This window comes from Panthera tigris, chromosome X, assembly GCF_018350195.1.
Source record: "Panthera tigris isolate Pti1 chromosome X, P.tigris_Pti1_mat1.1, whole genome shotgun sequence".
Lineage (NCBI taxonomy): Eukaryota > Metazoa > Chordata > Mammalia > Carnivora > Felidae > Panthera > Panthera tigris.
The window spans coordinates 42,615,801-42,643,208 of record NC_056677.1 but is presented as its reverse complement, the minus strand read 5'-3'; the positions used below and the strand labels follow the sequence as shown (position 1 = coordinate 42,643,208).

The 27,408-nt window shown below is 42.8% G+C and overlaps 1 long non-coding RNA gene across 2 annotated transcripts in view; it reads right to left on the bottom strand.

Moving 5' to 3' along the window:
- Positions 1 to 27,408, bottom strand: part of LOC102948887 — a 133,684-nt gene that overhangs the window by 92,661 nt on the left and 13,615 nt on the right. The window contains exon 1 of one of the 2 annotated variants that reach the window (XR_001511709.2): positions 20,739 to 20,856. The exons of the other annotated variant lie outside the window; for it this stretch is intronic. This is a non-coding gene — a long non-coding RNA (uncharacterized LOC102948887). Of the gene's footprint in view, positions 1 to 20,738; positions 20,857 to 27,408 lie in introns of those variants that run through there. 2 annotated transcript variants of the gene reach the window in all.

Genomic DNA, 27,408 nt, shown 5'->3' with positions numbered 1-27,408 from the left:
CTCCTTCTGTCTCTGCCCTTCCCCTGCTCAAACTATCTCTACTTCTCTCAAAATAAATAAATAAACTTTAAAAAAAGAATTAGTGAGGTCATTAGAATGGAAAGAGGAGATCCAATAATAGGGAAAGGGGTGACTTCAAATATAGCAGCAAAAGCATGAGGAAAAGATAGTATTTGTAGGAATCAGTAATGACAAAAAGTTGTTGAAATACACAAACAAAATGCTAGGGGACCAAACTTCTTTACATTCTGAAAGTCTTATTAGTTCTTCAAGCAAAAGAAATCAAGCCAGTTGCCTTTCTTTTTTCCTTTTACAAATTATGTGAGGGGCACCTGGGTGGCTCAGTTGGTTAAGCATCCAACTCTTGATTTCAGCTCAGGTCATGATCTCACAGTTCATGGGTATGAGCCTTGAGTCAGGCTCTGTGCTGTCAGCATGGAGCTTGCTTGGGATTCTCTCTCCCTCTCTCTCTCTCTCTGCCCCTCCCCTGTTCTCTCTCTCTCTGTGTCTCAAAATAAATTTTAAAAACTTAAAAAAAAAACAAATTATGTGAGAAACTGTTATCCTTTTATGATGCTTTCTCGAGGGAGAAAAATAAAAGCCACCACTATCATTGGTTTCTGTAGCCCTAATCCAGCTAGAGGAACAATATGGTAAAGCTATGTAGAGAGCACAGAAAATGCAATGGCAATGATTTAAGAAATGGAGATTCTGTAGGCAAGACAAGACTGAAATGATCCGTGAGCAGCTATCTTTCCCCCAACTTTTTAGTGTGAAGGACATTTAACATAGTGAGTATTCAAGATGAAGGAGAAGCCGAGCTTATGGAATACTTTCCACTGAAGGCTTAATTAAGGATCTCTACTGGTAGGTATAAATAAGAAGGAAAAAAATATTGAAAAGCATTTTTCCACATCTGCACTCTGTCTAATCAGTTACATTAGTGCAATTTAATTAATGACACAATGAGTGTCACTGGCCTCCAAATTTGGTAGCATAATACATTCAGCATCATCAACTCTCAGCCACTGTTGGCAATGGGATACAAGAATCATGAAAATGAAACATTCCCATACACCCTAAGTCATATTCATAACTGAAACTTGAAAGACTTGTCCTTTTTACCCTAAGTCAACTCTGTGACTGGAGAATCCTGGAAGGAGGAATGGGCAGCCACTCATAATAATGATTTGGGCCCAACAGTCTCCCACTCAAGCTCATCTCTCACCTGGCTGGAGCCACGGTGTTTGTGTTTCTAAACATTAGGAGTCTGAGTCTTTCCATCCCTCTGTGTCAAAAAGACCACTGATAAAGCAGTTCCACGGGAAAATGATCAGTAACTCCTATCTAAAGCAAATAATTTGTAGCAAACTGCTTTTCACACTCTTCAGACACAGGGGAATCTAAAAATGACCTTAATGACAAGAATCAGATTTTAGCACAGCCTGGTTAAACATAAGTCTAAAAACTTCTGAATAGACTCTTTTAGATCCTTCTCAGGATCAGGGTTTCCACACTGCACAACTCCAAGGAGTATGATTATGCTGCAGTCCATGTGAATAGCACCCCCTAGGGTTGTACAGTTCACAACCTGTAAGGGCCACATCTGACAGCCCCTTCCAGACCTCTCTGGTGAAAGAATGATGCTGACCAACCTGCTATGGTGATTTCAAAAGAGAACAATTTGAACCAGAGTAGATGCCTTCTAGATAAGAGGGCTTGTCAGATAGCCAATGAAGATGATGGGCAGCATTTACAAGCCCTCTGCAACCTTTAGGGATTTTTAACAGCATTTTTCATCATCTTTGAGGTTTTCAAATCAATCTTTCAGAAATGGACCTACACTGCACCTAAGAAGACAAGTTAAAATTTACCACTGCCAAAACTACCCATGATGGTACTATCATGCACATCATTACATTTGTCCAAACCCATAGGTTGTTCAACACCAACAGTGAACCTTAATGTGAACAGTGGACTTCAGGTGATAATGTGTTAATGTAGGTTTCTCAATGTAATAAATGCAGGTTTCTCAATAGAACAAACTCTAGTGGTGGATTTGGATAGTGCAAGGAGAGGCTGTGCATGTGTAGGAGCAGGGGGTATATGGGGAACTCTCTGCGCTAGTCTAGAAAATAAGGTCTAGGGGCTCCTGGCTGGCTCAGTCAGAAGAGCACATGACTCACGATCTTGGGGTTGTGAGTTTGAGCCCCACGTGGGGTGTAGAGATTACTGAAATAAATAAAAACTTTTTAAAAATAAGGTCTAAAATGTTTTTTTTTAATTTAAATTACCACTGGCCTCAACCAATGTTCTGTATCAGGCACTGTGTGGTGTTTTTCCCCTTCAAAACTTATTGAATGGCGAACCACTTTTTTTAAATTTTTAAAATTTTTTTTAATTTATTTTTGAGAAAAAGAGAAAGAGAGAGAGAGAATACAAGCAGGGGAAGGGCAGAAAGAGGGGGAGACACAGAATCTGAAGCAGGCTCCAGGTTCCGAGTTGTCAGCACAGAGCCCTACGCGGGGCTCGAACCTACAAACCCCGTGAGATCATGACCTGAGCTGAAGTCAGACGCTCAACCGACTGAGCCACCCAAGCGCCCCAAACAACAAACCACTTTTAATCACAGATATCTCATTTGTGCATTGTGTTAAATTTTTAAGTTGATTTTGCATTTACTGTGTAATTTGATCTTCCCAGCAAGGGTTAGTGTTGCTCACAGGAGGTAGCTTAAGCATTACTAGTCCTGAATGACAGGGGATGATGCTAGAACCAAGCAGGCAAGGGACTTCCCTGTGGCTTCAAAGTCAGTTGGCACAGAGCTCCCATGCTGACCACATTTCCTCCTGCTGATCTAGTGCATTTCCCTCTTCATAATACTACCACCAAACCCGGCCAAACACAGCATCCAAATAAGATTTTAGCTGGGCAGAAAAGAGGCATACACATGTTTTAGAATATCAAGCCACATGCCAAACCAATGCTACTCTCCTGGAAAGAAAAGAACTAACACTCCTATATTTCTGCCATTGTACAGTAAAGGATAACTCAGCAGGTCTGAGTTGTGCACCCCCTGAAAACCCCAAGGAAATGTTTGACCCTTGTTCAGCTCCTTGGAGAGAACCTCTAAGCCTTTGGAATATCCTGCTTGTTAAGAGTATCTTTGATCTGAGGACTTGGCCACACCAAATAGTTTATGACAACAGTGTGGTTTATGGTGGAGGCCTTGGGCCATATGGTATCAGTTTGACCTCTGGGGGGGGGTGCTGGGGACTGAGCAGCTAAGGTCAATCACATGGGCATCCCATGACTACATGACTGGCCCACACCAAGGCTCCGGTGAGCTTTCCTAGTTGACAATACTAATACTCCACGCATGTTGTCACATGTCATTGCTGAGAGAACTAATCACTGTTCATATGACTCCACTGGGAGAAAAAAACTAGCAGCTCACACCTGGTCTTTTCTGAAGTCTGTCCTATTGTTGTAGACTCTAAGTCTAAAGTTCTCTCTTGGCCAGCAAGAGAGCAGGACACAGGATGAAAAGCGAGAGATGGCTAATGTCTGGGAAAAGACAAGACCCCCGAATAAGGGTCCTTGCCCTGTATTTATTAAGATCAGAAGGCTTACAAACAGGATAGGCATGCACAAAGAGACAATGAGTCGGTGAATATTAACTCACGGGCATGAGAGAAAAGGGGGTTTTGAAGATATACGGTGTTTGGGGTTTGGGTCAATATAAAACAAAATCCTTGTGCCAGGCAGATGAGCAGATGGTTGTTAATAGCAGACAGGAGGCGCCATGTCTGTTTATCTCAGCTAGCCTAGGGGATAAGGCAGATAGGGAGAATAACCTCAGGGTTAACAAGGCACCTTTTCTTTTGCTAATCAGCTCCACTCTGGGCAGCATCACCCAGAGTGCAGCATAGCAGTCTACAGCCCTATTCACCTGCTTACCTAATTTGGTCCTTCCTTCCTGTGAAATCAGCTTTCTGCTATAGTACTAAATTGGGGGGTGTTTTTACCCTGAATGCATAATCTTGCTTACCTCATATACCTTTACATTGTGGGCCTTTGCGCCCCCCCCCCGTATTCTGGGTGCCTTTGCACCTCCTGCTCTATTGTGGGGTCCTAATCTTGTTTACCCAAACTTGGGTGTGAGCATTCTATGGCTTTGTACTTCTTTATGCCTTGTTAATCCATTGGTGTAAGCCCAGGGAATTTCTAAGCTTATTCCCCACATCCTATGAGTCTTTTTCCATTGCTGATTTTAATCTGTATCTTTTCACTATAATAATCCACAACCACGAGTATAATAACTTTGCTGAGTTCCGTGATGCCTTCTAATGAATCACTGAACCTAAGAGTGGTCTTATCGATTCCCAAATACAACTGTCATTATGACCAAGGCTACTTATAAATCCAGACTGTCATTTTCTTGTCAAAACTTCAGATATTCACACACTCACTCCTGCCCCCACCATCCATACAAATCCAGTAACCTAGGACATACCCTTTATCCAGCGTTCACACTGCAGAGCTCAGACTATCTGTCTTCTCACTGTGCCCCATGTGCCCATGTCTCCCTTTCCCTTCCACAACCCCCCTGCAGCCTTCCCAAGAGGCATCTCGGTCTCGCCAGTTAATCATGGACCTGTTTCCTGTGGCAGCCTGGCCAAGACGAGGAGACAATATCACTATTAAGAAGCTAACAAGCGAGAGGGAAGATGGGGGGGTAGGAGGACGCTGGGCTCACCACGCGTCCTGCTGATCACTTAGATTCCACCTACACCTGCCTAAAGAACCCAGAAAACGGCCACAGGATTAGCAGAACAGAGTCTCCGGAGCCAAGCGCAGATGAGAGGCCCATGGAAGAGGGTAGGAAGGGCGGCGAGGTGGTGCACGCTCCACGGACTGGCAGGAGGGAGCTGGGGCGGAGGGGTGGCTCACCGGCCAAGCAAAGCCCCCCCCCCCGAGTCTGGCTGGCAAAAGCGGAGGGGCCTGACGGACTGTGTTCCGACAGCAAGTGCGACTTAGCCTCTGGGAGGTCATAAGTTAACAGCTCTGCTCAGAAAGCGGGAAGGCTGGAGGACAAAGGGAGGGAGAGTTGCTGAGCCCCCGGACGACAGAGCTCAGTTTGGTGGGGAACAAAGGTGCTCGCCAGCGCCATCTCCCCCGCCCATCCCCCAGCCAAAATCCCAAAGGGAACCAGTTCCTGCCAGGGAACTTGCTCGCTCCACGCAAACACCCAACTCTGTGCTTCTGCGGAGCCAAACCTCCGGCAGCAGATCTGACTCCCTCCCGCTGCCACAGGGCCCCTCCTGAAGTGGATCACCTAAGGAGAAGCGAGCTAAGCCTGCCCCTCCTGCCCCCATGCACCTTGCCTACCCACCCCAGCTAATACGCCAGATCCCCAGCACCACAAGCCTGGCAGTGTGCAAGTAGCCCAGACGGGCCACGCCATCCCACAGTGAACCCCGCCCCTAGGAGAGGGGAAGAGAAAGCACACACCAGTCTGACTGTGGACCCAGCGGTGGGCTGGGGGCAGACATCAGGGCGGACTGTGGCCCCGCCCACCAACTCCAGTTATACACCACAGCACAGGGGAAGTGCCCTGCAGGTCCTCACCACTCCAGGGACTATCCAAAATGACCAAATGGAAGAATTCCCCTCAGAAGAATCTCCAGGAAATAACAACAGCTAATGAACTGATCAAAAAGGATTTAAATAACATAACAGAAAGTGAATTTAGAATAATACTCATAAAATTAATCGCTGGGCTTGAAAACAGTATAGAGGACAGCAGAGAATCTCTTGCTACAGAGATCAAGGGACTAAGGAACAGTCACGAGGAGCTGAAAAGCGCTTTAGACGAAATGCAAAACAAAACGGAAACGACGACTGCTCGGATTGAAGAGGCAGAGGAGAGAATAGGTGAACTAGAAGATAAAGTTATGGAAAAAGAGGAAGCTGAGAGAAAGAGAGATAAAAAAATCCAGGAGTATGAGGGGAAAATTAGAGAACTGAGTGATACACTAAAAAGAAATAATATACGCATAATTGGTATCCCAGAGGAGGAAGAGAGAGGGAAAGGTGCTGAAGGGGTACTTGAAGAAATTATAGCTGAGAACTTCCCTGACCTGGGGAAGGAAAAAGGCATTGAAATCCAAGAGGCACAGAGAACTCCCTTCAGACGTAACTTGAATCGATCTTCTGCACGACATATCATAGTGAAACTGGCAAAATACAGGATAAAGAGAAAATTCTGAAAGCAGCAAGGGATAAACGTGCCATCACATATAAAGGGAGACCTATAAGACTCGTGACTGATCTCTCTTTTGAAACTTGGCAGGCCAGAAAGGCTTGGAACAAGATCATCAGTGTGCTAAACAGAAAAAATATGCAGCCGAGAATCCTTTATCCAGCAAGTCTGTCATTTAGAATAGAAGGAGAGATAAAGGTCTTCCCAAACAAACAAAAACTGAAGGAATTTGTCACCACTAAACCAGCCCTACAAGAGATCCCAAGGGGGATCCTGTGAGACAAAGTACCAGAGACATCACTACAAGCATAAAACACACAGACATCACAATGACTCTAAACCCGTATCTTTCTATAATAACACTGAATGTAAATGGATTAAATGCGCCAACCAAAAGACATAGGGTATCAGAATGGATAAAAAAACAAGACCCATCTATTTGCTGTCTACAAGAGACTCATTTTAGACCTGAGGACACCTTTAGATTGAGAGTGAGGGGATGGAGAACTATTTATCATGCTACTGGAAGCCAAAAGAAAGCTGGAGTAGCCATACTTCTATCAGACAAACTAGACTTTAAATTAAAGGCTGTAACAAGAGATGAAGAAGGGCATTATATAATAATTACAGGGTCTCTCCATCAGGAAGAGCTAACAATTATAAATGTCTATGCGCCAAATACCGGAGCCCCCAATTATATAAAACAATTACTCACAAACATAAGCAACCTTATTGATAAGAATGTGGTCATTGCAGGGGACTTTAACACCCCACTTACAGAAATGGATAGATCATCTAGACACACGGTCAATAAAGAAACAAGGGCCCTGAATGATACATTGGATCAGATGGACTTGACAGATATATTTAGAACTCTGCATCCCAAAGCAACACAATATACTTTCTTCTCGAGTGCACATGGAACATTCTCCAAGATACATCATATACTGGGTCACAAAACAGCCCTTCATAAGTTTACAAGAATTGAAGTTATACCATGCATACTTTCAGACCCCAATGCTATGAAGCTTGAAATCAACCACAGGAAAAAGTCTGGAAAACCTCCAAAAGCATGGAGGTTAAAGAACACCCTACTAACGAATGAGTGGGTCAACCAGGCAATTAGAGAAGAAATTAAAAAATATATGGAAACAAACTAAAATGAAAATACAACAATCCAAACGCTTTGGGACGCAGCAAAGGCAGTCCTGAGAGGAAAATACATTGCAATCCAGGCCTATCTCAAGAAACAAGAAAAATCCCAAATACAAAATCTAACAGCACACCTAAAAGAAACAGAAGCAGAACAGCAAAGGCAGCCTAAACCCAGCAGAAGAAGAGAAATAATAAAGATCAGAGCAGAAATAAACAATATAGAATCTAAAAAAACTGTAGAGCAGATCAACGAAACCAAGAGTTGGTTTTTTGAAAAAATAAACAAAATGACAAACCTCTAGCCAGGCTTCTCAAAAAGAAAAGGGAGATGACCCAAATCGATAAAATCATGAATGAAAATGGAATGATTACAACCAATCCCTCAGAGATACAAACAATTATCAGGGAATACTATGAAAAATTATATGCCAACAAATTGGACAACCTGGAAGAAATGGACAAATTCCTAAACACCCACACTCTTCCAAAACTCAATCAGGAGGAAATAGAAAGCTTGAACAGACCCATAACCAGCGAAGAAATTGAATCAGTTATCAAAAATCTCCCAACAAATAAGAGTCCAGGACCAGATGGCTTCCCAGGGGAGTTCTACCAGACGTTTAAAGCAGAGATAATACCTATCCTTCTCAAGCTATTCCAAGAAATAGAAAGGGAAGGAAAACTTCCAGACTCATTCTATGAAGCCAGTATTACTTTGATTCCTAAACCAGACAGAGACCCAGTAAAAAAAGAGAACTACAGGCCAATATCCCTGATGAATATGGATGCAAAAATTCTCAATAAGATACTAGCAAATCGAATTCAACGGCATATAAAAAGAATTATTCACCATGATCAAGTGGGATTCATTCCTGGGATGCAGGGCTGGTTCAACATTCGCAAATCAATCAACGTGATACATCACATTAACAAAAAAAAAAAGAGAAGAACCATATGATCCTGTCAATCGATGCAGAAAAGGCCTTTGACAAAATCCAGCACCGTTTCTTAATAAAAACCCTTGAGAAAGTCGGGATAGAAGGAACATACTTAAAGATCATAAAAGCCATTTATGAAAAGCCCACAGCTAACATCATCCTCAACGGGGAAAAACTGAGAGCTTTTTCCCTGAGATCAGGAACACGACAGGGATGCCCACTCTCACCGCTGTTGTTTAACATAGTGCTGGAAGTTCTAGCATCAGCAATCAGACAACAAAAGGAAACCAAAGGCATCAAAATTGGCAAAGATGAAGTCAAGCTTTCGCTTTTTGCAGATGACGTGATACTATACATGGAAAATCCGATAGACTCCACCAAAAGTCTGCTAGAACTGATACATGAATTCAGCAAAGTTGCAGGATACAAAATCAATGTACAGAGATCAGTTGCATTCTTAAACACTAACAATGAAGCAACAGAAAGACAAATAAAGACACTGATCCCATTCACAATTGCACCAAGAAGCATAAAATACCTAGGAATAAATCTAACCAAAGATGTAAAAGATCTGTATGCTGAAAACTATAGAAAGCTTATGAAGGTAATTGAAGAAGATATAAAGAAATGGAAAGACATTCCCTGCTCATGGATTGGAAGAATAAATATTGTCAAAATGTCAATACTACCCAAAGCTATCTACACATTCAATGCAATCCCAATCAAAATTGCACCAGCATTCTTCTCGAAACTAGAACAAGCAATCCTAAAATTCATATGGAACCACAAAAGGCCCCGAATAGCCAAAGTGATTTTGAAGAAGAAGACCAAAGCAGGAGGCATCACAATCCCAGACTTTAGCCTCTACTACAAAGCTGTCATCATCAAGACAGCATGGCATTGGCACAAAAACAGACACATAGACCAATGGAATAGAATAGAAACCCCAGAACTAGACCCACAAACGTATGGCCAACTCATCTTTGACAAAGCAGGAAAGAACATCCAATGGAAAAAAGACAGTCTCTTTAACAAATGGTGCTGGGACAACTGGACAGCAACATGCAGAAGGTTGAAACTAGACCACTTTCTCACACCATTCACAAAAATAAACTCAAAATGGATAAAGGACCTGAATGTGAGACAGAAAACCATTAAAACCTTAGAGGAGAAAGCAGGAAAAGACCTCTCTGACCTCAGCCGCAGCAATCTCTTACTCGACACATCCCCAAAGGCAAGGGAATTAAAAGCAAAAGTGAATTACTGGGACCTTATGAAGATAAAAAGCTTCTGCACAGCAAAGGAAACAACAAACAAAACGAAAAGGCAACCAACAGAATGGGAAAAGATATTTGTAAATGACATATCGGACAAAGGGCTAGTATCCAAAATCTATAAAGAGGTCACCAAACTCCACACCTGAAAAACAAATAACCCAGTGAAGAAATGGGCAGAAAACATGAATAGACACTTCTCTAAAGAAGACATCCAGATGGCCAACAGGCACATGAAAAGATGTTCAACGTCGCTCCTTATCAGGGAAATACAAATCAAAACCACACTCAGATATCACCTCACACCAGTCAGAGTGGCCAAAATGAAGAAATCAGGAGACTATAGATGCTGGAGAGGATGTGGAGAAACGGGAACCCTCTTGCACTATTGGTGGGAATGCAAACTGGTGCAGCCGCTCTGGAAAGCAGTGTGGAGGTTCCTCAGAAAATTAAAAATAGACCTACCCTATGACCCAGCAATAGCACTGCTAGGAATTTGTCCAAGGGATACAGGAGTACTGATGCATAGGGGCACTTGTACCCCAATGTTTATAGCAGCACTCTCAACAATAGCCAAATTATGGAAAAAGCCTAAATGTCCATCAACTGATGAATGGATAAAGAAATTGTGGTTTATATACACAATGGAACACTACGTGGCAATGAGAAAGAATGAAATAAGGCCTTTTGTAGCAACGTGGATGGAACTGGAGAGTGTGATGCTAAGTGCAATAAGCCATACAGAGAAAGACAGATACCATATGGTTTCACTCTTATGTGGATCCTGAGAAACGTAACAGAAACCCATGGGGGAGGGGAAGGAAAAAAAAAAAGAGGTTAGAGTGGGAGAGAGCCAAAGCATAAGAGACTGTTAAAAACTGAGAACAAACTGAGGGTTGATGGGGGGTGGGAGGGAGGGGAGGGTGGGTGATGGGTATTGAGGAGGGCACCTTTTGGGATAAGCACTGGGTGTTGTATGGAAACCAATTTGACAGTAAATTTCATATATTAAAAAAAAAGAAGCTAACAAGCAAACACCCCTTCACACCTACAGTTTCAGAAGAATGGTTCTAAGAGGGGCACTGGCCTCCTTGGCTACTGATGACCTATGGACAGATGATCTGCAGTCTCATTAGCCCCCTTCCCAGCTACAGTACATTCTGGTGACCATCTGTTTCATTAACTCCTAGAGCGCAGTCTGGGACCTTTAGGGAGCATGCCTCATTCCAGAGTTGGCCTTCTTCCTCAGTAGATTGGCTATTAAACCTTTTCTGTCTCTCTTCCCAGCGCTGGCTTCTTAATATTTATGGTCTTCCCCTCTTCGTAAGCACCCAAATATTATCACTGGTAAATATTAATTCTGATGTGTTTTGTTTACCAACAGGTCATTGAGATGTTACATCTGAGTGTCCTGGCCAGACCCTGGGGCTGATCTTCTGGTTTATTTCATGGTGCTGACATGCCTCCTGAGTTTGGTCTCCTTTCACCTGAGATTGCAAAGCATGTTGGCCTGGTTTCCCACTGCTTGTGTCCTCAAAGAGCCCTCAGTCTGGAGGACCTAAGATGGGAATTGGCATATGTTTACACACTTGTGAAGAGAGAAAAGAACCAAAATGTAAAGGATCTTGAGATCCTGCTTCACAACCATCCCATGAGGCTGGCATGTTTAGCTTAATATTTTAATATTTTTAATTTTTTTAATGTTTTTATTTTTGAGACAGAGAGAGACAGCACATGAGCAGGGGAGGGGCAGAGAGAGAAGGAGACACAGAATCTGAAACAGGCTCCAGGCTCTGAGCTGTCAGCACAGAGCCCAACGCGGGGCTCGAACTCACAGACTATGAAATCATTACCTGAGCTGAAGTCAGACGCTTAACTGACTGAGCCACCAAGGTGCCCCTATCCTAATATTTTTAGAAGGGCAAGCCCCAAGACTCAGGTTAAATAACTTGCACCACGTGACACGTATTGTAAATGACAGAGCTGGGATTCAAACACAGATTCCATGTGCTCCAATACCAGACTATTTCTGATCTGCACTATTGTCTCTCACCGTGAACTAACTTACATGGGATTCTCCATCTAACCATATGGCCTAGTGAAGGAGGAAAATAGATTCTGGGTCCAGGTGACCCTAGGGTTTTAGACCTCTCCCTCCTACCTCCTACCTTAAGGTGGCCCTTAAGGACTTTCCTAGGAAACAGCCAATCAGCATCTCCTTTGCAGCCCCACAGCAATTTGCTCACATTGTACTACTGTCACAAAGATGTATATCAGGCTCACCTGGTATCAGATTTCTCGACAGGTTGGGCCTTGATTTATTCATTTTAGTGTCTTCGGCTCCTGGCATTATGCCCACACACTGTAGACGCTCAAATAATGAATCTAAATAACAATGAACTAACTTGAATTACCCCTAGAATGCTCCAGAAGCAGGTGTAACTGTGATAGATGATTCAAGAATTTTGGGAACTAGTAGAGTTTTAGAGGTTCTCATCCAAGGTTAGCCAGCTGTTTGGGGCACTTTAATTTCTTTGAGCCTTGGTTTTCTCATCTATAAATTCTCATCTCAGAGTGTTGTCATGAGAATTAAAGGGAGGAAGAAGCTATATAAATCACCCAGTGCAATGTCCAGCACACATTGGGTACTCAATCAAGTGAGTACTCCTTTTCTCCCACCTTCACTCTGAATGCTAACTTGGGGGGTGCCCTTCGAGGGTAGAAGTCCTTTAGAATCCCAGTAATTCCAGGTATTTAGAGGTTCCTTGGGTCTCTGTTATCCTTTGGCTGTAAGGTCAGTAGCCTGAAGCCATTAATGATTCACTTTTCAGTCTTAATAAACTAATAGATCCCCCACCACTCAAATTCTCTAGTAACACAAACAAAGGAACAATTTCTTCCATGGATTTGAGAGATGCCAACATGCAAACTGGATAGCTCAGGTCCAACTGCACACTTTGTTTTCCTCCTTCATGGCAGGATGGATTTTGGCCTGAATCATCTGAATAACTGCCTTTGCCCCCAAGTTGGAGTTGCCTAAAACACATCTTTCATTTTGTGTATATAGACAGTATACAAAAAGACATTATTTTAACCTCCTGGTGCGGGAGGGGATTAAAAACAGAGAATCTAAGACAATATCACACAGTTCCTCCAGAGTAAATCTGAAAGATGGTCTCCAGGTCTCCAATCTTTCCATCCTCTCAGCACATAATGGAAGTAGTGAGTGCTGCTAAAAGTATCTAGGTTTTAAATAGAAATAAAAAGGTTTGCAGTTGTGCATTTCTTCCCTTTTGCATAAAGAAAACAATGGTGCTGATGTAATAAGTTAATCACATGGTAAGAATTTTTATGGTGCCCATTCCCCAAATGTCAGATATGCTCATGTTTTAAAACCTTAGCATTTTGTACTTAGATAAAACAGAAAAACAAAATGGTCAGAACCGCTGTTTTTCTTTGCCAAGTGAGAGTGATGTGACTGAGAAGTCATAAGTTCATTCATTCATTCATTCATTCAAGTTTCTCAGACTCCTCCTCTCCACAGGGTGCTATGCTGTCCCAGGCTCCAATCAGTCAAGCTTCCTGGAGGAGGTAATGCAGTGAGGCTCCCTGAGGGGACTAGTGCTGATGGGGTAAAGAAGCTGAGGGGAAAGAAATGGAAATTACAATACCTGGCCTGCCTAAGTCACAAGAATTATTTTAAGAATTATGTGAGATAACGTAGAAGGCACTACTTTAAAAACAGTGGACTAGGGGCGCCTGGGTGGCTCAGTCGGTTAAGCGTCCAACTCTTGATTTCAGCTCAGGCCATGATCTCACGGTTCATGAGTTCAAGCCCCATATCGGGCTTTGTGCTCGCAGTGTGGAGCCTGCTTGGGATTCTCTCTCTCTCTCTCTCTCTCTCTCTCTCTCTCTCTCTCTCTCTCTCTCTCTCTCTCCCTCCCTCCCCCCCTCATAAATGAATGAATGAATGAATGAATGAATAAATAAATAAATAAATAAATAAAATAGTGGACTATACAAACATATTAACACAATCCAATAAGGAAGGAGAAACAAGATTGAGATCAGCATAAAGCTGTAAATACTATGCACCAAATTCACAGATGAGACACAGGTCTTCCATGAGGCTGCAGAGCAAAAAGTCACTCCATGCCTTTGTAGCTGGAAAATAAATCTTGTCAGAGCTGGGGCTACAGTGAACACTTCCATTTGTCCTCATCTTTTACCCTTTGGGTCAAATGGCTAGAGAATCCCTATTTGTGCATGTTAGCTACTAATTTTGTATAGGAGGCTACAGGAAGGAAATGGAAGTCTGCAAGTTATCTGCAGAGTTCAGTCGACAGCTGAATGTCTCTCACCCCATCCTGAGTAACTGGAAGAATTCTCAGCACACCAAATTCTGTTCTAACCTAAGGTACTGATTGCTCTTGATGGGAGGGTATTTCCTAATTCTGAAGTCCTGTGGAAAGAACTAAACACCAAGCTAGGAGGTAGAAGACCTCAGATCCATTCTTACTCTGGGACTCTAAATAAGTCCCTAAAATTACCTCTGGTGGGATCAACCCTCCAGTATGTAAAATGGGGGGAAAATACCCATACCTACTTGCCTCAGCAAATAATAGAGTTATAGTGAAAACATCAGGATAACACATGTTAACACAAATGACTAAAGTGCTACACAAATGCAAAGTATTTTCTTAAGGCCCTATAGTAGTTGTTTTAGGGCAGAATAACACATGTGATTATCAGTCAAACAAAATTCCAAAACAAAAATCTAACAGGTGCTCTAGAGATGGTAAAGAACCAGGACAGGATCCCTTCACTGCAGGACAGGCATCAAGTTGCAGAGAACAATGAGCAAGCCCAAACAAGCTCACACACAACAGGAGCATCCAGTGATTAAGGCTGAATGCTCAGTCCCCAACTTAGGAAATGCAGAATTTCAGAGGAAAGGGAAATGGTCAGTCAGATCAGGGGTAAATGGCAAGGCAAGAAGTAGAGAAAAAAGCCACTCCCAGTAAGAGACAGCATGTCAGCCCACAATAGGAGAACTAAAGTTCTCCAAGGCCACATTTCATGGATGTACCACAGATGTTTGCTGGGTGACTAAGCAGATAAAAGTGTGGCATGAGTAAGGGGAAGGGGTGAAACAGCATACTGGGTGGTCTTTCTGACAGGTGCCAGGAGTGTTTAGTCCTTGATAAGTTACTACAGCTTATGATGGCTTTATCTTTAGGCAAGTGAGTGGCTATTGCTATAGAGGCAGGAATGCACTCATGGACAGTGTCAGGACAACTCTTCTTAGGCTGTTCTAGCCTTAAACAAAGGCTCGTGGAACTGGCTGGCTCAGTCAGAAGAACATATGACTCTTGATCTCAGGGTCGTGAGTTCAAGCCCCACAATGGGTGTAGAGATTACTAAAAAAAAATAAAGAAAGAAAGAAAATTTTTTTAAAAAGGCTTTCTAGGTGCCTGGTGGCTCAATCAGTTAAGCATCCAAGTTTGGCTCAGGTCATGATTTCACGGCTCATGAGTTCGAGCCCCACGTCGGAGCCTGGAGCCTGCTTCGGATTCTGTGTCTCCCTCTCTCTCTGCCCCTCCCCCACTCATGCTCTGTCTCTCTCAGTCTCTCAAAAATAAATTAACATTTTTTTAAAAAAGGCTCTCAAGCCTCCAAGGACAAAAGAGATCTTAGTCACCAGTGGGACAGAGATCTGCATCAGCAGGTACAGCTGAGGCATGGACACAACTATAGGAAAAAGTCTTTCTGAATGCAAGTCTTTGTTATATTTGCTGTGTTTTGTCTATTAATTTACCTGGATTGTAGTAGGTTCAACAAGAGTAGTAAGATAGGTGGGACTTCGGGACAGTGTGAAGAGCTCAGTGGACTCACACCCCAGTTACAAAGAAAATCGATAAAAATATAAAACACAACCATTTACATTTCTGGAAAGCAGGGCTCCTGGGTGGCTCAGTCAGTTAAGCACATGACTCTTGATTTCGGCTCAGGTCATGATCTCACAGTTCATGAGTTTGAGCCCCATGTTGGGCTCTGCACTGGCAGCTTGGAACCTGGCTGTGATTCTCTGTCTCCCTCTCTCTCTGCCCCTCCCCTGCTCACACTTTTTTTCCTCTCCCTCTCTCTCTCAAAATAAATAAACATTAAAAAAATATTTTAAAGTTCTAGAAAGCAAATGATCTAAGATAACACAGCAAATTGAGAAGCATTTATTCAAGAAAAATCTAATAAATAAAATCTAATAAATTTAGAACATCAGGAGTCTGTGGCATTTGCACTGGAACCCACTTTCCTACCTCCCCTTTAAACTCTCCCTGCCATTGGAGCGCCTGGGTGGCTCAGTCGGTTAAGCATCCGACTTCAGCTTAGGTCATGATCTCACAGTTCGTGGGTTCAAGCCCCACATTGGGCTCTGTGCTGATGGCTCAGAGCCTGAAGCCTGCTTCAGATTCTGTCTCACTTTCTCTCTGCTCCTCCCCTGCTCATGCTCTGTCTCTCTCAAAAAATAAAATAAACATTAAAAAAATTTAAACTCTCCCTGCCAGCTCCATGTTACAGAAGCTCTAACTCCTAGAAAGTGCATCCAAGAAGATGGGGGCTCCCTTTACCCACCACTCCCAGTTTTAGGGCTATAGTTTCACCCCAAAAAGGGTGGGTCACAGGCATCTCTCATCTGCCTCCACCATCCACCCACCAGCTCCGTATTATAGAAGCTCTATTTCATGGCCGAGATCAGGGCTTCCTTCCCCCTCCCACTTCCACTCAGTGATGAGAAATGAGAAGGCAAGCTGACACTCCCCAAACCCCCTAACCACCCTAGGCAGGATATAGATGACACTCCTCAGGCATTCCCAGCTGCCCAAGAACAAAGGAAAGGGAAAAACCAATGGTTAACTGATAGTGATCATAGTCATACAGGACATGAGTCTCCATCAGTTTACAAATGTCTTCATAAATTACAAGAAAACAGCAATCTTATCAATAGCCTAATCTCCAAAAACCTATAGACTCAGTTTCCTGGAGCCCCAACATCACCCTCCCCTCCATAGTGATGTAGAGGACAAAGGTGAGAAGGAAATGGTAGGTAAAATTAAATTTCCTTGGAGCTCCTGGGTGGCTCAGTCTGTTGGGTGACCAACTCTTGATCTCGGTTCAGGTCATGATCCCATGGTTTGTGGGATTGAGCCCCGCAGTGGGCTCTGTGCTGACAGGGAGGAACCTGCTTGGTATTCTGTCTCTCCCTCTCTGCCCCTCCCTCACTCATGCTCATGCTCATGCTCTCCCTCTCTCTCAAAATAAATAAATAAACTTAAAAAAAATAAATTTCTGGGGCGCCTAGAAGGCTCAGTTAAGCATCCGACTTTGGCTCAGGTCATGATCTTGTGGTTCGTGAGTTCAAGCCCCATGTCAGGCTCTGTGCTGACAGCTCAGAGCCTAGAGCCTGCTTCGGATTCTGTGCCTCCCTCTCTCTTTGCCGCTGCCCTGCTCTTGCTCTTTCTCTTTCTCACTCTCTCTCAAAAATAAATAAACATTAGGGGCGCCTGGGTGGCTTAGTCAGTTGGGCCTCCCACTTCACCTCAGGTCATGAATTCGCAGTTCATGGGTTTGAGCCCCACATCGGGCTCTGTGCTGACAGTTCAGAGCCTGGAGCCTGCTTTGGAGTCTGTGTCTCCCTCTCTCTCTGTTCCTCCCCCACTCACTCAGTCTCAATCTCTCTCTCTCTCTCTCTCTCTCTCTCTCTCTCTCTCTCTCTCTCTCTTTTTCTCTCTCTCTCTCTAAGAAATAAAGATTTTAAAAACTAAAAATAAATAAACATTAAAAAAATAATTAAAAAATTAAATTTCCTTATAACCTGCAGCCCATTGACAAATACCTGAGGCAAATACAGAGTATAACATTTCTCCAGGAACACCCTACTGTCTTTTTTTTTAATGTTTATTTATATTTGAGAAAGAACCAGCAGGGAAGGGGCAGAGAGAGATGGAGACAGAATCTGAAGCAGGCTTCAGGCTCTGAGCTGTCAGCACAGAGCCCAGTGCAGGGCCCAGTGCACAGCTAGAACTCACAAACCTTGAGATCATGACCTGAGCTGAAGTCGGATGCTTAACCCACTGAGCTACCCAGGCACTCCACCCCCTACTGTCTTACTGTAAATGCCTTACTAGAGGGAAAACAACCTTAGCTTGACCATAGCAAGGCCTCCAGTATTTTATGAGTCCTCCTTAGCATATGGAAGTCCTTCTGGAGGTCTCCTTTTTGCCTTTACCTCATCCAACTCCATAGAATATAACCAGTCACTCTTCCTAACTCCAGTGCAGCTCTTTCTGCCCATGGGTCCTGTCCCCGTGCTTTAATAAAATCACCTTTTTGCACCAAAGACATCTTCAAGAATTCTTTCTTGGCCATCAGCTACAGCCTCCCCCCCCCCAACACTCCCAAACCCCACCAATGGTGTGGAGGAGGCTGTACCCCAAACGAGGCAATACTGGAGGTCCAATAGCAACCCCCACCCTCAGATCCTACTCATAGTGGTGGGGTTTTGGGGTGATGGTGGGGCTCAAGGAGTTCAGAGCTGACGGCCAAGAAAGCATTCTTCAAGATGTCTTTGGTGCAAAAAGGTGATTTTATCAAAGCACAGGGACAGGACCCATGGGCAGAAAGACCTGCACTAGGTTGTGAGGAGTGGCTAGTTATATATCCTCAGGTTGGGAGGGGTTTAGGGATAGATTAAGTCTCTAAGGAATCTTGGAAGCCAGATTTCCAGGACCTTGAGGGGCTAGCTGTTGTTAGGAAAACAAGTCATTTATTACCATTTAGTAAAACCTCAGTCATGAGACCCTTCAGATATATATCAGGGGGCCATAAGCTTGGAGTATGATTGCCAGCATATGTCTTGGGGGAGTTGAGATAAAGGAAATTTCCAAAGGAATTTTTATATGTTACAGTAGACTTACAGGACCCTGGGAGGTCGGGATAATGTTAAACTAAGATTCCCTTTTGCCCCTAGAAAAGTGTCATCATCAAGGCAGCCAAGCTCCTAGAGGGAGGTCACTTTGCCAGTTTCAAGGACTTGTTAATGAGCTATAGGCAGTAAGGGAATTTAATTTTTTTATTTGCCTTAGCTGCCCACATCACCATGGCAAGCACTTAAACCCCTTTCCTTTGTTCTTGGGTAGCCAGGAGTGTGCGAGGAATACCACATATTCCAGGAGGTGCCCTTAGCCTGTACTTTGCCCTCAGCTTGCTTGTGCTCCTTCATCAATATGGTGGTGGTTCTATGTGGGGAGAGGCAAGCAGAAAAGTTAGGAGCTACAGTCCCATTCAGCTTCTACTTTCAGGACACAGGTGTCACCCCAGGAGAAACAGGCCACCATCCCTGTCCCCAGCCCTATCTTCAGTGTAAGAGCACAGAATTTCTACCCAAGGGGAGAGGCAAGTCTAGAGGACTGATAGCTCCATAGCCCTGCTGAGGGGCTGATTTTAATTAGAACAGAGCGTGGTGTATAGGAAGCTAGAAAATCTACCCTAAAATATGCCTTTTAGTATATTAGGCTTGTATATTTTGAGCTGCCTATTTTGAGAAACAGCAGACACATGGAAGGTCTGGAAACAGAGTAGAAGTTACCCTTTGGTGAGGGACATTTACATTTATAAAGAAAATCTCTATTTGTAAGGGTGTCTCTCTGTATTAGGAAGAGAAGGATGACTCTAAATCACAAGAGACTCATCAGTGGAGAAGGCACTGACTTAAATCTGCATAACAAACCATATCCTTGTTTACCATGATTTTCCTGGCCTCCCTACACATTTCTTTCATCTTTAATTGACGATGGTATTTAGGCCTAAATTCTAAGCCATCTCTGGGAGTTACTCAATTTTCCCTGGGTATCTCCCAGGTATACCTGAGGTATACATGTTAATAAACTTCTGTTTTTCTCTTGTTTATCTGTCTCTTTCTTAATGTTCATTTATTTTTTTAAATTTTTTTAATGTTTATTTATTATTGACAGAGAGAGAGCATGAGCAGGGGAGGGGCCAAGAGACGGGGAGACACACAATGTGAAGCAGGCTCCAGGCTCCAAGCTGTCAGCACAGAGCCCGAGGGCTCGAACTCACGAACTGTGAGATCATGACCTGAGCCGAAGTTGGACGCCCAACCGACTGAGCCACCCAGGTGCCCCAATGTTCATTTATTTTTGAGAGAGACACACACAGTGCGAGTGGGGGAGAAACAGAGAGAGAAGGAGACACAAAATACAAAGCAAGAACTCCAGGCTCTGAGCTGTCAGCACAGAGCCCAACACGGGGCTCAAATTCACAAACCGTGAGATCATGACCTGAGCCGAAGTTGGACACTCAACAGACTGAACCACCCAGGCGCCCCTAAATGTATTTTATGATGGGGGACTTAACGAAGATTTTAAAGGGTGGAATGAAAATATTTTCCTCCCCAGTAGGAGTAACTCCTATCTTCAGGTGTAGTCAAAAACAGTAACAATCTTACTGTCAGACAATTGAGAGAAGGCTAATAGTTTCATGAAACCAGTACCAAAAGACAAAACAGCAAATCACCCAGAAGTTTAACAGTAAGAACCAGGGAAATGGACAGCTCAAAAGTACCCTGTTAAGACCATACTTCTCCCTGGATGTCAGGAGGCTGTGTACATTTGGCAGACTGCACCCACTAAAAAGCAACTGCAGCATGCACTTGAGAACTACTAGTCTCTACTAGAACACATGGCAAAAAGCATCCCCCACATCACTCACAGATCCATCAGCAAAGAGGAGGAAAAAGTTTTCCTCAATCTTCTTAGAGTCCCTGGTGGGATCTGAAAATTAGACTGACAAAGACAAATTAACAGAAGAAACACAAATGTATTTAATATAAGTTTTACATGACACAGGGCCTTCATAAGGAAATGAAAATCCAAAGAAATTATTAAACCTGAGTACTTTTATGCACAGTACTTGATGAAAAGAGATGAAAAGAGAACAGCCATGGAAGAACATGGTAGGTCAAGGAGTATGGGGTAAGTGTAGTAAACTGGGGGAAAATTAGTGCTGCAGGACTTTTTACCTTCATACCTTGGATTCATTGTCTCACCGCTGCGAAGAATGAAGAGGTGGACACAGAATGAACAGCAGTCAAAGTTTATTAGAGCATAAGATTACAAAGGAAGAATAGTAGGAAAGCTCTCTTTACAGAGAGGGGGCATTGGAAAGTGAATGCCCTTGGCTATAGGTAAGGGTCCTTGTTTTATAAGGTTCTGGTCAGCCCTCCACCTACCCTTCCCCCTTGTTCCTTCTCAGGTCCCATCCCTATTGGCTTCATACCTCTAGGTGCTGGGTTGTCCATTCCTGATTGGCTCCTTTCCATTGTATGAGGGGTTGTCTATGGTCATACTATTCCTTGCAGAGCATATGTTTGATGGTCTACTTATTTCTAGTCAGGTCTTTTGTTCCTGAAGAGAACCTGAGGCGGAGTAGGTGGTGTCTGTGACATTCTTAAGAGGGACCTTACACTTGAGGGGGTTTGCCATGGTCAGAGGCTCCCAGCATTGTTCCAAAATATGTGTTTTTCCCCACCCAGTTACCTCTGGTCCTAACCTTTCCCTCTCTGCCTATTTTATGCTATCTTTTCCCTATCATATTAGCAAGGCTTGTTCAGATTCTTCTCAACATCCCTTTGTCTTCAGAGATAAGGATGATACTTTCCTCTGAGTATAGGGCAGGCACCTCTCACATGAGAGTCTTATGACCTGCTTCAGGGGAAAAATATACGGGGAAGGTCAGAGTGACCTTCCTGCTTCTTCCATTTTCTCAAATTCCTTCAATTTCAAATATTCTGTTGGGAAAATAAATAAAGTTTTACACCGTAAGATGGCCGATGGGACTAAAACAAGCTCTGGTCTCTAGCTTAGAGACCCCTCTTCGGGTTCTTCTTGCCCTGTTTGCCAAGTGTGCGAAAACCCGCCACAGATATGGAAGCTGACAACTATAAAATACCCTTCCCCCCTTCATTCGGAGCTCAGATCTTTGGAGAAACGGTCTCCTCTGAGCCCACCAGTGTTAAATACATCTCCGATCCACCAAGATCTCCGAGTTCCACTTGGTTTTTCCGCCAGCATTCCAGCCTGGTTCCATAACAATTCAACATGCTAAGGTACCACTTTGGAGTAGCATGTCCTGATCCCCATCACTGGTTCAAGGAACATAAGCACAACCTCTAAATAATCATTGACTGAATATTAAGCCACATTGACCTGGGGTAACTTCTAGGAAGCTAGGCTTAAAAATAAAAACAAGGGGAAAAAAACTGAGCATTGACATGAGAGACTGCACACTGTAAGGAAAATATACTTTATAGAATTAGTCCAGGCAAGACATTAAACAAATAAGCTAAAAGAAAACAACACCACGAAAAAGCCTCAGAGGGAATGTGAAGCTCATTAGAATCCATAGTTGTGATGATATGTTATCTGAAATGCCTACTGCTCAACAGAAAGTTATGAGACATGCAAAGAAACAGGAGAGTGTGATTCTTATACAGTTTTTTTAAAACAGGCAGCAGAAACCAACTTAAGGGGACCCAGATGTGGGAGTCAACAGACAAAGACTGCAAAGTAGCTATTATAAATATGTTCACAGGGGCACCTAGGTGGCTCAGTTGGTTGAGCATCCAATTTCAGCTCAGGTCATGATCTCATGATCCATGAGTTCGAGCCCTGAGTCTTCATCAAATAAAGAACATCAATTAAGAGAGAAATTACTTTTAAAAATTGAAATTCTGGAGTTGAAAAGTAAAAAACTGAAATTTTAAAAAATCACCAGAGGGGCTCAAAGTAGATTTGAGCAGGCAGAAAAAAAAAAGAATTAGTGAACTTGAGGATACATCATTTTAGATTATTCAATCTGAAGAACAGGAATGATAAAAGGATGAGGAAAAATGAGCATAGCTCACAGACCTATGGGATACAATGAAGTACACCAATATATATATAATGGAGGTATCAGAAGGAGAGGAAAGGGAGAAATGAACAGAAAAATTATTTGGAGAAATAACCACTGGGGGCACCCGGGTGGCTCAGTAAGTCGAATATCTGACTCTTGGTTTCAGCTAGGGTCATGGTCCCTGGGTGACGGGATCGAGCCCTGCATCAGGCTCCATGCTCAGCATGGAGCCTGCTTGAGGTTCTCTCTTTCTCTCTCTCCCTCTGCCCCTCTTCTCAGCTTGTGCACTCTCTCCCTCTCTCTAAAATTAAAAAAAGATTAAAGAAAAAAGAAATAACCACTGAAAATTTCCTAAATAGGTAACAAACCATTAATCTACAAATCCAAAAACCTCAACAGACTACATGTAAAAAATGCAAAGAAATACCTACCCAGACATAGCATAATAAAAATGTTGACAGCCACGCTCCTTATCAGGGAAATACAAATCAAAACCACACTCATATATCACCTCACGCCAGTCAGAGTGGCCAAAATGAAGAAATCAGGAGACTATAGATGCTGGAGAGGATGTAGAGAAACGGGAACCCTCTTACACTGTTGGTGGGAATGCAAATTGGTGCAGCCGCTCTGGAAAGCAGTGTGGAGGTTCCTCAGAAAATTAAAAATAGACCTACCCTATGACCCAGCAATAGCACTGCTAGGAATTTACCCAAGGGATACAGGAGTACTGATGCATAGGGGCACTTGTACCCCAATGTTTATAGCAGCACTCTCAACAATAGCCAAATTATGGAAAGAGCCTAAATGTCCATCAACTGATGAATGGATAAAGAAATTGTGGTTTATATACACAATGGAATACTATGTGGCAATGAGAAAAAATGAAATATGGCCTTTTGTAGCAACGTGGATGGAACTGGAGAGTGTGATGCTAAGTGAAATAAGCCATACAGAGAAAGACAGATACCATATGGTTTCACTCTTATGTGGATCCTGAGAAACGTAACAGAAACCCATGGGGGAGGGGAAGGAAAAAAAAAAAGAGGTTAGAGTGGGAGAGAGCCAAAGCATAGGAGACTGTTAAAAACTGAGAACAAACTGAGGGTTGATGGGGGGTGGGAGGGAGGGTAAGGTGGGTGATGGGTATTGAGGAGGGCACCTTTTGGGATGAGCACTGGGTGTTGTATGGAAACCAATTTGACAGTAAATTTCATATATTAAAAAAAATAAATAAACATTAAAAAAAATGTTGACAGCCAAAGACAAAGAGAAAATCTTGAAAGCAGCAAAAGAAAAATAAATGCACTCCATTCTCTTGAAACTGCATTATTTCTCACTGATCTCAATTCATCAAATCTTGGGTAGCTCTGAAGCTGGGGCTCCACACTAGCTGAAATATATGAATTTACTCCTGGATCGTGTTTTGTAGTCCCTTCTGAGATAGCATCTGCTATGGACATGCTAGAGTTTTGCTGCAGCCCTTCCACCAATTGCTGCCACCCTTCCACCAATTGCTGCCCTTTATGGTAACTTGGCCCTTTATGTAACTTGGAGCAAGTTACTTATTAGCCTCTATGAGCTCACTTTCCAAATCTCTAAATGGACTTCACATCCCCACTTTATTATTGTTGTAAGAATTAGAAACAATATATGTTCTGTGTCCTGACTATGAGAGTTACTGCAGAAATGATGCTAGATGATCTTGGAAAAGAGTGGTTAATATGTGGTCAAGTTTTGTGTGATGATCCAGGAGATGAATGCCAACAGAGAAAATGCCAACCTTAGGAAGTGCAGGAGCACAGGAGTACAAACCACTGACTAAGTGAGCACCACACATTCATGGCCTCCAAAGGCATAGCAGCACCTAGAGGCATGGGTTGTGATAATTTATTCATAACAATGGCTTTTGGCACTGCTTTGCTCTGGCCCAGGCACTATACTTAGGTCCTCCATTGGTGTAAATAAGCCATCTCCATACCTTCTCAATAAATCTAGCTGATATAATGATGTTTTACAAGTAAAAATGACACTGAAGTTCAGAAGCATGAATTAACCTACATAAAGTCACATAAGACATAATAGGCAAAGCTAGACCGTAAGTTCAGAGCACTTTACTGGCAAAAAAGAGCTCTTTCCCCATACCCTGCCGCCACTTGGATTCATTCATTTATCCTGTATATATTGAATACCTCCTGGATGCCAAACATTTGGGCTATCAGGACTAGACTTTGCATTTATTTGGACATTTTCATGTAACATTAGGCTTTGGCTTTAGCTAGGTATTATGCGTGTTGATTTTTCTCTTGGTTCAGTTTGGGTTATACCCTTAGGAATCATTAGCACACAATCTTCCAAGGAGCAGAACTCAGATTGCTTCTTGGTTGTCTGGGACCCACTCTTGAGTTAACCTCCTAAGATGGCAGAGCTTCCAGTATTAAATGGTAGGTGAAGTTCTCAGAGCAGCCTTTCACATGGATTGAACCCAAAGACTATACTGTGGGGTAGCATTCAGGGCCTCAGAGGGGTTCTGTGCCCCTCCAAAGGGGGAATTCTCCCATTTTGGGTCAGTGTTTTTCATAATTCAGCAAAGAAAAATATGTGAGACACATAGGAAAGCCCTTAGGTAAATACTGGGTCCTATCTAGATTCATTCTTACTTTACTAGATGTAGGCCCTCAAAGAGTTCAGAGACTTCACACATTTATCAAAGACACCCAAATCCCTCAGCTTAAACACTAGGACAGACCTTAAGAGTTCAGAGACATCACTCCTTGAAAACATAACTCCAAACATATCAGATTCAAACCTTGGGATAAACACTTAAAGAATTCAAAGATCTCATGCCAACAAGACAGACCCCCAACTACCTAAGACTCAAACCTGAGGACATAAACCCTCAATGAATTCACAGACCTCATACCCTGAACACAAGCACCTACATATCTCAGAGTAAAATATTGGGAAACAGAACACTACAGAGGGCAGAGATATCATACCTTGAAAACTGACCCCCAAATAACTCAGACTCAAACCTTGGAACAGGCTATCAAAAGATTTAGAAATCCCATACCTTGAACAAGACCCCAAATATCTCAGACTCAAAGTTTAGGATACACACTTTCAAGGAGTTCAAAGACCTCAGACCTTGAAGACGATCCCAAAAATCTCAGATTAATATTGAAAACAAAAAGGCAGGGCGCCTGGGTGGCTCAGTCGGTTAAGTGTCCGACTTCGGCTCAGGTCATGATCTTGCAGTTCGTGAATTCAGGCCCCGCATCGGGCTCTGTGCTGACAGCTCAGAGCCTGGAGCCTGTTTCAGATTCTGTGTCTCCCTCTCTCTCTGGCCCTTCCCCTCTCAAGCTCTGTCTCTCTCACTCTCTCTCTCTCAAAAATAAATAAACATTTTTTTAAAAATTAAAAAAAAATAAAAATTTAAAAAATTTAAAAAAGAAAGAAAACAAAAAGGCAATGAAAGGGTTCAAAGACCACACATTCTGAACTCAGGCCCCAAATAGTTCAAACCCAACTTGAGACACAGAACCTCTAGAAGTTCAGAGGTCTCACACCTAATACTCAAACACTGAAAAAAAGATCACCAAAGCATTTAGGGAACACAAACCCTGAACTCAGACTTCCAAATATATCACACTCAATCTTGAGGACAAACATGCTCAGAGTTCAGAGATTTTACATACTAAATGAAGAACCTGAAATATTTCAGACTCAAAACAACAGAAAGTTTTAGACCTCACACCAAGAACATGAACTTCCAAACACCTCAGACTCAATATTTGAGACACGGACCCTCAAAGACTTCAGAGACCTCACATCCTCAACAACAAAAAAATACCCAAACACCCTACATCGAAACTTTGTCACAGATCCTCAAGATTGGATATCTCAAACCCAGAACGTAGACTGCAAACACCTCAGACTAAAACCATAGGACACAGACCAACAATGCATTCAGAGACCTTACACCAGTAACAAATAGGACTCCACATACTTCAGACTCAAACACTGAGAAACACACTTACTGATTTCAGAGATCCTACATTAACCCATGTCTTTTGTTTTCTGTATTCTTATGATTTGACATTTGTATTCTTATGATTTGCTGACCTTGGAGGGACTGCCTCTCCCAAGGTTAGTCAAGTCCTAGAAACAGTAAACAACTTGCCTGAGAGAGCACTTTTCAAATATAAATGAACCAATCCACAGCCCATACCCCAGGCTCTCACACTGCAGACCACTATTCCTCTGCCCTAATCACCCAGGGCCAGGTACCAGACAACCAGAGACAGCCCCTATAAACAGAGTCCACTAAAACTATTCAAATTAGCCAAATCCAAAACTAATTACCCTGCCTAGCCTACTCCTTTCAGTGAAAACCACAATAAAAACTCTTGCTCACAATTTCCTCATCTCTCTGCCTCCTGACTAACCCTGGTGCTTCCCCATGTGGCACTGAATAGTTCAGCATTCCATCTTCTCTTGGGATATGTAAGTATAAAAAATTATCTTCTCAATAACAGTCATTTCCTGATTTGTTGGCCTTACCATACCTGAATAATAACAAAACATGTATTAAAACAGAACTCATACCCTGACCAGATTTCACCAAATACATAAACCTCAAAACCTGATACATAGACCTCCAAAGAGTTCAGAGAGTTCTAACTCTAAATATTGAACCTGAAATATCCCTGAATCAAACCATAGGGTGGACCCTGGAAGGCCTCACATTTGAACACAGTTCCCAAATATCTCTGAATTAATTCGTGCAACACAGACCCTAGAA